Source organism: Mus musculus, chromosome X (assembly GCF_000001635.26).
Source record: "Mus musculus strain C57BL/6J chromosome X, GRCm38.p6 C57BL/6J".
Taxonomy (NCBI): Eukaryota; Metazoa; Chordata; class Mammalia; order Rodentia; family Muridae; genus Mus; species Mus musculus.
In genome coordinates, this window is record NC_000086.7 from 100,482,482 (window position 1) to 100,494,286 (window position 11,805).

At 42.5% G+C, this 11,805-nt stretch overlaps 1 protein-coding gene across 4 annotated transcripts in view; it reads right to left on the minus strand.

The window, feature by feature from the left end:
* Awat2 (acyl-CoA wax alcohol acyltransferase 2) overlaps nucleotides 1–11,797 on the minus strand; it is a 92,058-nt gene extending 80,261 nt beyond the window's left edge. For all 4 annotated transcript variants that reach the window (XM_017318489.2, XM_011247591.3, XM_011247592.3 and 1 more), the window contains exon 1: nucleotides 11,414–11,797. The gene's annotated coding sequence lies outside the window, so the exon portion shown is untranslated. The remainder of the gene's footprint in view (nucleotides 1–11,413) is intronic.
* Nucleotides 11,798–11,805: the final 8 nt, after the last annotated feature.

The following is an 11,805-nucleotide window of genomic DNA, read 5'->3' on the forward strand; positions in this document are numbered from 1 at the left end:
TTATTTATTTATTAACTTTACATCCTAATATCATACACCCTTCTCCTTCCAGTCCCCCCTTCACATAGCTCCTCCCCACATTACCCCCTACTTCTTCCCATCTCCTCTGAGAAGGAGGACCCCCCCCCCACCCTGGATACCACCCCACTCTGGCACATCAAGTCACTGCAGGACTAGGCACATCCTCTCACTAAAGACAGACCAGACAGCCCAGTTAGGGAAAGGGGTTCTTCAGATAGGCAACAGAGTCAGGGACCAGCCCCCACTCCAGTTGTTGGGGGACCCACATGAAGATCAAGCTGCTAAACTGCTACATATATTTTGGGGGGCCTAGGTCTAGTCCATGTATGTTCTTTGGTTGCTGGTTCAGTCTCTATGATGCCCCCCCCAAGGGTCCAGGTTAGTGGACTCTGTTGGTCTTCCTGTGGAGTCTCTATCCTCTTCAGGTCTTTCAATCTTTCCCCCAACTCCTCCACAAGACTCCCTGGGCTCCACCTAATGTTTGGATAGGGTCTCTGCATCTATTTCAATGGGCAGCTGGATAGATAGAGCCTTATAACATTCTTCACATAACAAAATTAAAGGAATGTAAAAGCTGGGCAGTGGTGGTGGCCCACGCCTTTAATCCCAGCACTTGGGAGACAGAGGCAGATGCATTTCTGAGTTTGAGGCCAGCCTGGTCTACAAAGTGAGTTCCAGGACAGCCAGGACTATACAGAGAAACCCTGTCTCCAAAAAACAAAAAACAAACAAGCAAAAAGAAAGGGATGTAAGAATTTTGGTTGCCAGGGATTAAGGATGAGAGGAAAGAAAGTGGTGAGTATGGTTATAAAAGGGCAAAATGGGAAAGCAGTCTGGATGATGCAACTCTGCAATTCTAGCTACTCAGTAGGCTAAGGCAAGAAAATGTCAAATTCAGAGGCGACTTGGGCAATTAAGTGAGACCTTATCTCAAGAGAAAAAGAGAAAAAGAACCAGGGATGAAACTCAGTGGCAGAGTGTGTGTCTAGCAACTGTGAAGCCCTAGGTTCAATTCCCATTGGCAATAAATATATAAACAAGCAGTCAACACAAGAAATATTGGTGATGACTCAATTCTTCATCTTCACTGGGATCATAGATACTTGACTTTCCAGGGATGGTGTTATCACACAGTGCAGGGGGGCTCTGCAACAACCACAGCCAGCAGAGTAAGGATCTGTGGAAGGCAAGAAGGCAGTTTGGTTCAACATAATTAAGTGGTAGTGTTGGCTCAAACATCATTAAGTTGAACCTGCGCAGTTTATTTTAGGCATATTTAAGCACAGCACAATTTGGTGAAAACCTTCCTGAAGATAATTTACTCCATCCCATGTACAGTAAAGCTTAAGATGTGACTACATTGAAGCTCTTTGTAAAGTACATGTGGTGTCTTCCATAAAGATGGGTTCTATATAGATGGACTACATGTGACATCTTCCATAAAGATGGGTTCTTTAGATTGACACATCAAGGGTCTGGGCAAAGATCTGGTATAGTCTTGGCCACACAGAAAGCACAACGGTCACCAGGCCGATAATCCTGTCTACTCCCAGACTTCTGGGTGGATAACAGGTTATGTATGCATCCTTCCCTTTGAAGGAACAACCCTGTGTGTGTAACATTCCTGGTCCCCCCTGCCCCCGAGAGGCTCCCACAACACAGAACCACACAAGCATACATACAAACACATGAGCAAATTATATAAAGCTGGTATAATTGCCATAAGCTCTACAGATTGTATCAAGGTCAGCTGACTAGTTTTGATATTGGCAAGAGGAGGGTCAGGGGTTCACACCTCTCTAGAATTTTCTATGAATTATTTCCAAATAGGAATTTAAGACAAAAATGCTGCATTAGCTGGGCTTAGGTCCTAGTACCCTGGCTCTGGACTGGAGGGGAATGAAGAAAGGATAGACATGGAGATACAATAAAACTGGGGTCACATGGACATCTCTAATGCTACTGATACCACTACCCCTCCCATTGCAGCCTGGAGTCCTACCTATTTATTAGGGTGAAGAAAGAAAGAGACTGGCTGGTCTCAGTAGAAGGCCTCTGTACTGAGCTGTCTCAGGAGGCAAATATTAGGGAGGAGGAAGCCACAGTTGCTATTCTTTTCACGCACTGATCAAACATTCATAATTTGACTCCTGAGAAAAGCTTTGCCATTTCTCTGGAGCCTGCTGGATATGGATAACAGCTCTACCAATTTCAATAGCTCAGTCAGTCGGAGAGTCCTCAACAGCCACAACCATGTCAGAATACACATTCACATAGGATTTTGCCTGTTCAGGGCTTTCTCTGCTCCCATGAGATACTCTAAACAAAAAAAGGTTAGGCTGTTAGATTAAAAAGAGCATGGAGACCTGCACTGTCTCCATTTTAAAAATAAAATGAAAAAAAAAAAAACAGCTCAACAGATGTGTGTGCATTTGTGCCTGCGAAAGTAGTTCCTTGTGGAAAGCTACTTATGATCTGACTTTAATAAGAGGATACTCAAGATGACATTTCCTTCAACACTTATTCTACAAGTGGGAAAAATAAGGCTTGGAGATAAGAGGCTACTTGTTCAAAGTCACATGGCAAAGAATAGTAGAAATAAAATTTGCTTGCATTTCTGCTTCTACGTAGGACTCAGGAGGGAGGAACAAGGACAAGTGTGAACCTCCCTAACTCAAACAGTAGTTATGAGCTCCAGGAGTTAAGTGCCTAAGCCAGTACTTGGTACTTAGTACTCTTTAGGCCAATAGTTTTCTTACCCTCTTTTCTAAGAGATGGTGTGCTATGCCTTCAACAGCTAGGGTTGGCAGAAAAGACTGCAGCTACCCCAGGGAGATACAGCCTTCTTCACCCACCCACTCCCCAGAGTTCTAGAACTCTAGTATACAATGAACTTGGTGATATCTTGAGGGTACTTATCTTCTAAGAGGGTCACCATGGAGATGATTGGGAAAGAGGGGCATCCAGTTTCTAGGGTGACAGCCTGAGGAGCAAGGATGTGACTTAGAAGAAAGGTTGGGGTGCATGAAATCATTTCCATAGAGATGGGTAGGGGCCTGAGATTCATTTAAAGGTGGAGGGAAAGTAATTGGAGAAATAAAGCAACTTATTTCCATGGAGACAGATAAGGAAGGGGTGGAGTCCTCCAGAGAACAAGACAGCAAGATTTCTATCTGATGTTAGAAATCTGCTAGAGGTACTAATAGACATCATAAGTTAATCTTCTGTGTCTCTCGTGTGCCCACATACTTGGGTATAACAGACGCTGAGACCTTAGCACAACTGACACCATGTTAGAAGCACCATTCTGAATTTAGAACCCAGCAAAGAGATCCCAACAGCTGCCAAAAATGGGATCAAAGACCTAATCCATCAAAGACCTAGCCTATAGTTTGAAGACCCAAGAAAGTCCCTAAATGCACTAGCCTTGCTTTTTGCCTTCTGTAGCTTTTTGCCTTCTTCTTCTCGCTAACTGACGTGGGTCAACCAGGATGTGACTTTTGTACATAAAAGACAAAGGATGACAAGGCTTGGGGCTGCATGATTTAGGAAAGTCCCCTATGCAGTTATCAGCCAGCAATACAGACTTTCTATTTGGCTTTAAGAATGTCCACATGTTCTCTGGTAGAATTACCTCACAACATTGGGAAGACTGAACTAGTGGGTCCACTGTAAATTCTTCCAGAACTGTTCACTGGAGCAGTCCAGACATTATCTAAATTCTGTAAAAAGAAAAAAAAAGAAAGAAAGACAGAAAAAGAAAACAAGCTCTACAAATAGAAGAGGTGCAGTAGCCTTGTGAGGTCAGGAATTTCTCTCTGTTCTATTCATCCCAGGCCTAAAACTGTTTTCAACATGGCAGGCATTCAATAAGTGTATGGCAAGTGCAAGTGCGTGAATCATCTATTTCTTGCCACTGCTATCAGTAAGTCTCATATTATTGAAATGCTCCACATTCCCTTTATATACTTCATATACATATACTTCATACTTATATCCCCTCATATAGTTGTATACGTATAAATCATTCAAGACTTCATTTGGGCACCATCTGTGATGAAAGGTCTTTCACTAGCACCCTTCTCAAACATGCCTCATGAGTGTTGCCATCCTAAACTCTGGGTATTACTATAAAAGTATTTACCAGTCAACACTAAGCTCCCTCTGTCTCTCTGTCTCTGTCTCTCTGTCTCTGTCTCTGTCTCTGTCTCTCTCTCTCTCTCTGTCTGCCTCTCTCTCTGTCTGTCTCTCTGTCTCTCTGTCTCTCTGTCTCTCTCTCTCTCTCTCTCTCTCTCTCTCTCTCTCTCTCTCACATACACACACACACACACCTAGTTGTTCCAGCCTTAGGAGAGGCCCACACATATTTCGATCCTAGCAGCTAACACAATGCCCGGCATATAGAATGTCCTCAATAAATGTTTAACCAATTAAACACCTTGCCCTGATCACCTGGGAAAGGGTTTCTCAATTGAGAAGATGCTTCCGTAAGATTGGCCTACAGACAAGGCATTGTCTCGATTAATCATTGATGTGAGAGGTCTCAGACCACTGTGAGTAGTACCAAGTCAGAGCAGGTGGTCCCAACACCTATAAGAAAACAATCTGAGCAAGCCTGGAATCGTTGCTGGGAATATGGCCCATGATCTAACATGCACATTTGCTAACCTGAGCCATCCTAATTATTCCATCTTATTTCCTTATATTTTCTATATACCCAGTAAATGTTCATCCCACCCCACCCCCTTTGCCCTTCACTTAGGCAGTAAAGTGTAGTGGTTATGAACACAGGCTCTGGAGTCAGATCTGGAAAGTGATCCTGCCTGAAGGTAACACTCTTGGGCTAATCACATTAACCACTCTGAGTCATAGTTTTAACCCTCTATCAAACAGGTGTGTGGCAGCACCTTTGTCTTCTGATACTGCTGAGAACTGAGAAGCTACATATGCAGTACTTCAGTGCAGTCGCTGGCAAGGAAGGGGCACTCAGAGGTTGTGTATCACTATTATTATGCAAAGCCACATTCTTCTTTGTGTCCATGCTTAGCAGGTGCTGAGTTGGGGTAACTCAAAATGAAGAATAGACTTTCTGGCCTCAAGGACCTCTAGGTTGACTGAGAGAGAGATGCGAGTAAAGATAACCACAGTGCAGTACCATTATAGAGAATAGAATAAAATGCTCTAAGAGCTAACAGGAGGGCTGGGAATTCAGGCCGTAGATTCAGTATCTAGTATGGGAATCCGGTGGGATATATTCCCAATATCCAGTGGGAGGAAGCTGAGAGGATAGCCTTACCTGCAGAAGGAAGATAAAGAAATGCTGTCTTAAAGTCTCTCTATTACTGTGATAAACCACCATGGCCAAAACAACTCAGAGAGTAAAATGTGTATTTCCATTTACAACTCCCAGGTTACATTCCATCACTGAGAGAAATCAGGGCAGGAACTCAAGACAGAAATCTGGAATTGCAGCAGAAGCCAAGCAGAAATATTCCTTGCTGGCTTGTTCCCTTGGCTTGTTCAGGTTACTTGCTTATAATCATCCAGGACTATTGCCTAAGAACAGCACTGCCTAGAGTGAACTGGGCCCTCTCACATCAATTATTCATTAAGAGTGTGGAGGGACCCATGGCTCCAGCTATATGTAGCAGATGATGGCCTTATCTGACATAAATGGGAGGGGAGACCCTTGGTCCTATGGAGGCTTGATGCCCAGACATAAGGGGATGCTAGAGCCGTGAGGTGGGAAGGGGGGGTGAGGGAGAAACCTCATAGAGGCAAAGGATATGAGGGATGACATGGAGGATTTGTGGAGGGGAAACCAGGAATGGAGACAACATTTGAAATGTAAATAAACAAAATAACCAATAAAAAAGGAAATTACTTTAATGTCACTTAGAATATAATTAGTGAAATTATAATATGCCCCCCCCCAAAAGAACATGACCTACAGACTTGCCTACAGGCAATTCTTATAGAGCCATTTTCTCAACTCAGAGTCCCTCTTCCCAAATAACTCTAGCTTGTGTCAACTTGGCATAAAACTAACCAACACAAATGCTTTCTGCTCTAACCCCAGCACTCAGGAGGCTAAAGAAAGAGGATTGTGAGCTTAAGTTCAGCCTGGTCTACAGTGAGATGAAAAGTAAAGAAGTGTTCCAAGAGAAAATCATCTTTGAATTGTCGTGAATCGTGAACAGAAATTTGCCTGGGAGAGAAAGACACTGAAGGCAAAAAGGCACAGCCCATGTAAATGCTGGAAGGCCTAAGAGGACATGATGAAGAATTAAGAGTTTGCAACAGATCCAGCTTAGTATCCATGAAAAAACACAGTGATGTCAGCAGGCAGATCAGAAAGAAGAGCTACTTTCAGTCATGTTTGGGAGTCTGCCCTTTAACACAATGTCTACTACAGCCAAGCGTATACTCTTCATCCTTCTAACACACCTTCATTATAGTAGTCAGCAAGTGATTTTTAACTTTTCTATTGAAGTCTAGGCCCTTTTAGGGCTCACACTTCATGTGACTGTTCTTCCCATCCAAAGTGCCTAACATTCAACTAGCCCACAAGTCTATAAAGAGGGCAAAGACTTTTCCAAAACAACACAGCACAGCTAGTCAGCCACACAGGTAGGTCCCCAAACCAGGTCATAAGGGTAGTATTGAGGGCTGTGTCATGTTTCTAGGAGTTATATATAGAAACAGAATTTTTTAATGCTATTTAATGCAGTTGTCACTGAATTGGGTAATTTTCCCTTTCATGAAATATTCTTGTCTTTAGGCAGGGAGATTCAAGTCTCTAAAGAAAGTACTTGGTGGAGAGACTTTACTCAGTAAGCAATAATAATTGTTTGGGGGAAAGTTACAACCTGGTTTTGTAGCTTAACATTACCCTACATATAATTAATTCATTTTCATTTAGTGCTGCTGCTGGCATTAAAGGTACAAATATCAGTGATACTGAGGCAAAACACAGTTCTTACTCCAAAGGAAGTAAGAGATGGTTAATCTTAACTAAATACGAGTAGCCATAGCACAGGAAAGCAAATTCAGGTTACCCTTAACGATATGGTCCACTGAGGAAGAGATTGCATGTATGTTGATTATCAATGAGCAAAAGAAAGTCACAAATAAATACATTTGTCAAATACATTGGTGGGGACATCAGGTCGGTGAGTTTCCCACAGCAGAGTGGGAAAATACATTTATATGTCTCAGAGATGTTGTCTTACAACACCCATAGCTGCAAAGTTGGTAGAAGCTACTGGTCAGCTGAATTGAACAATGCATTTCAAAATTTCACCTAATAGTCACAAAGATATTAGCTTGAATAAAGAGGTTAAGGAGACTAACAGTCACTCTGAATTATTTGGCTCTTGATCTATATACTATTTCTTCTGCCCCAAAACATGATTCTGTAGTCAGAAAATCAGTCTTTGTAGTTTTCAGCCCAGGTTTTTTTTTTTTTTTTTCAGAGAACTACAGTGCACAGTTGATTATCACCCACTTAGGATAGAATAGCCATAGACTCTCTAAAGCCTACGAAGTTCCCCGCTGCGAGACACATAAATTCAGACAGGCAGGGGAAGAGCTGCTTTATAACATTCCTCTTATGAATCACACAAGCTGTTATCCAAAATTTAAAAAAAAAAAAAAAAACCTCTGTGGTAAGATCCAACATGACAAATGACCATCCATCATCTCTATCTTGGAGTCACATGGGAAAATCCCAGGAAGATAATTTTCTGTCCAGAATCCTTCACAGATTGCTTAAAATATGCTCTACTATTCTCAGACTCCGGTTTTCCCGTCACCAACTCAGTCTATATACTATATACCTAAGCTGTGTGACCTCAGACAGGTCATCCGACCCCCCTCTGGCTTCCATAGCCTCCTATGCAAAGCAATGGGTTACATGTAAATATGTGCTATTGGCTTCATATCCTTCAGAGGTGCCTAGGACACCACTATGCAGGTTGGGTAAAGGCACTGAATTGGCGAGCTGCCATCATGTCCTCTTCAAATCTGTCAGTAGACCTCTCTAAAAATTGCCTTGGAAAAGAGTTATATTATTATAGTGTTTAAGTACCACAATGTTTTCTTGAATTTTCAGGGCCTTTTTACTTCCCCTAAATAAATACTATGTATTAAATCCCTCATCACAGCAGGAACCAAATGTGATAAAGTGTTTTGTGCAGAAAAATACAACAAATAACTCATTTTTATTACTTTTTTCTGACTTCCAAAACGTTGATATCATCATGAAATACAATGCTTTAAATGACAAAGCTAATACATAACAGGCACTCTGAAAGCAGTTAACAACATCTACAAAGGAAATGACTTACAAAGGTCAGATCCAAATTAAAACTCTTTATTTTTTCTCTCTTAGGCAACAACAAAGGTATGCCTTAATCCAAGCAAATGTGGAGGAACAGTCTCTGTAGTGTCACGATTACCAAATTTCCAAGTCTCCACCACCGTATCATTTCCGTATTTCTGGCCAAGGTTTACCCTGAAAGATCAGTTTACTAATGTGACTCCAAGTATCAGAAAAATTAAATAGGGAATTCGAAAATGCTTCACTCAGCCATGGGTTGTAAAATGGGGGTTGCCAGTGGAGGGTTATTAGTATCATTGGACAGGAAAACCTTTCAAACTCTACTTAGGCCCTGGTTCCCACTCACTCTTGGGAAGCTCTGTGGTCACTAGATCTTCAGTTCATCTCACATGAAAGGCTTTCTCGATCTTTGTGTGTGTGTGTGTGTGTGTGTGTGTGTGTGTGTGTGTGTATGTGTGTGTGTGTGTGTGTGTGCCAGGTGTGTGCAGGTGCATGTGAAAGCAAGATAAGCATGTTCCATAATCTGGAACTGCAGTTGGAGGAGCTTGTGAGCCAGTCACCTGACGTGGGTACTAGAAGCTGAGCTCCAGTCCTCTGGAAGAGCCATCTCTCCAACTTTCCCCATCCCTCTAAATTTTATCCCACTGAAGGCCGATGAGCAGAAACATCTGAACTACTCAGAGGACACTAACCTTGTCATAAATGGGTCGGTCAAGTCACTTATTTCCTATGTCTATTTTTTTTTCTAATTTTGAGGCTCCCTTCTTAGCTTTCAAATTCTCTAAGTCTTATCTGAGAAGCCTTCTGAGAGTCCAGTGTGGTGACTCAATGGGTAAAGGTGCTTGTTTTTTTTTTTTTTGTTTGTTTGGTTTTTTTTGTTTTTTTAATTCCCAGAACCCACATGGTAGAAAGAAAAATAACACCCCCAATTGCCCTGACCTGTGTACACGCATGCGTGTGCGCACACACACACACCATAACGTATATGCCACCCCCCAATAAATAAAAATGAAAAAATTAAAACCCTCCTAAACATCTAATCATGGAGTGCTTTGGCCTTTCTCCGATGCAGTACAACGTTGTCCTATATTGCCCTCTAGTTGTTTATGTGAGAAAAAAAAAACAAAACTTCCCAGCCATATTTGGCTTAAAATCCTTATTTTCAGGGGGCATGCAATGTACCTTCTACTTAATTTAAATCTCCACGACAACTCAGAGAGTGCCTGAAGTGACTCAATATGTATTCATAACTATTTGTCCAAAGCAATGGTATCCTTTCCTCAAAAGCCCTGGAATTATATTTTACATTAATGCAGTATGACAGGATCTTGTCAGCCATAAATGTAACTTTAAAGTTTCTAACCAGCCATTTCCTAATCAAGGTTTCTATTCCTGCACAAACATCAAGACCAAGAAGCAAGTTGGGGAGGAAAGGGTTTATTTGGTTTACACTTCCCACATTGCTGTTCATCACCAAGGAAGTCAGGACTGGAACTCGAGCAAGTCAGGAAGCAGGAGCTGATGCAGAGGCCATGGAGGGATGTTCCTTACTGGCTTCCTTCCCCTGGCTTGCTCAGCCTGCTCTCTTATAGAGCCAAGACTACCAGCCCAGAGATGGCACCACCCACAAGGGGCCTTTCCCCCTTGATCACTAATTGAGAAAATGCCTTACAGCTGGATCTCATGGAGGCATTTCCTCACCTGAAGCTCCTTTCTCCGTGATAACTCCAACTAGTGTCAAGTTGACACACAAAACCAGCCAGTACAAGCCAGATGGCAAGTACAGGCACTTGATGCACAAACCTGGTAACCTAAATTCGATTCCTAGAGTCCACATAAAGATGAAAAGAGAGAACTGACTCTATAGGGCTGTTCCCTAACCTCAACATGTGTGCCATGGCATGTGTGCCCAAATACGCATACAACCCAGGCACAATCCAATAACTAATAATACATTTTAAATACGTTTGCTTCAACTTTTCTTGCAGATTGGACCAGGAATGTAACTCAGTTGGTAGAGTTCTGTGTAGGTAGCACAAGGCTGGCTCTATGTTCAATCCCCAGCATAAACCACGTGTATGACTGTACTACTTTGCAGGTGTAACCATCACTCAGGAGGTAGAAACCATGGATCTCAAGTTCAATATCATCCTTACCTACATAGCAAGTTTGAGAACTTGTTTCAAAACAACAACAAAAAAATAATAACAAAAAAAATAGTTGGCATCTATTTTTAAAAACAAAGAAAATTTAAGAACGCATAACTGAATATACTAAAATACTATTATTGGGTGTGTGTGGTTCAACTGGTAGAGCGCTTGTGTAGAATGCACAAAGCCCTGAGTTCAATCCCTAGGAACCAAATGTGGTGACACGCTCTTGTAATCCCTGCACATGGGATTGGAAGGTAAAGGCCATCGCGCTTCAAAGCCAGACTGGATTACAAAAGACCCTGTCTCAAAAATATTATCATTCAACATATAGTCAAAGCGTTGAGATATTTTTACATGTTTTGATTATATAATCAAAATCTGACCTGTAATTTACTTTTACAACACATCTAAATTTAAGATAAGCACACCTGAGCACTAGGTAGCCAGCCATCTAGTATCTGCAAAGCTGAGCTGATTTCCAAAGAGATCGCTTTATTTTTCTATTTATATATCATGACTCTGGGTAACTTCAGTATGAAGGATAGCCAGAGGAGGTGCTAAGATGGCTCATAATCATTCTGGAAGGGAGATTTTATAAAACACTAGCTATTAATGCAGTGTGGTCCGTGCTGTATGCGTGCACAGAAGAAATCCGAACGGCGAGGTGAAAGGCACAGTATATGGGGAGAGAACCAAAGACTGCATAGAAGTGTGACCTGGAAAGAAAGTTCCAAGAAAGGAAGGCAGCCGGCTGTTGGTAGATAGGAGTTGCAAGTTTTCAAATGTTCCTGATCAAAGAGAAAGGTTTCACAGGGTGCTGGCTCAAAGGGTGTTCGAGTGTATAGGGGACAGAAGGTTGTGGCGCGGTGGGTGGGCATTGATCGAGAGCGCGACTTACAACTTCACGTCCTCTAGGGTAAGCAGACCCGGAAACCGAGAGAGTGGCCGCTGACTAGCAGGACTTTCCTTGGGGGAACGACTTGACTTCTCTGGCATAGCAGGCTCGTGGTTCTCCAAGCATGGAACACGTTCGCCTACTCACGCTGGCTGGAGTTTGGAAATCAGCCCCGCCACTCCTGTGCCTCAGAGTACTAGGAACTTGCAAGTCCACTTCTGGCCACGTGGAGCCCATCTTTAGTAAAACAGCACAGACGACTTTAAAACAAGCGGCTGGCTGAAAATGAGTCCCTGGAAACGGTTGCCAGGGCCAGAAAACTGCGATTCCCAGAAGTCATTTGGGAAGCTTTGGTAACAAGTCGCTGGCCAATGCACTACTGCTTCCTGTGTCGT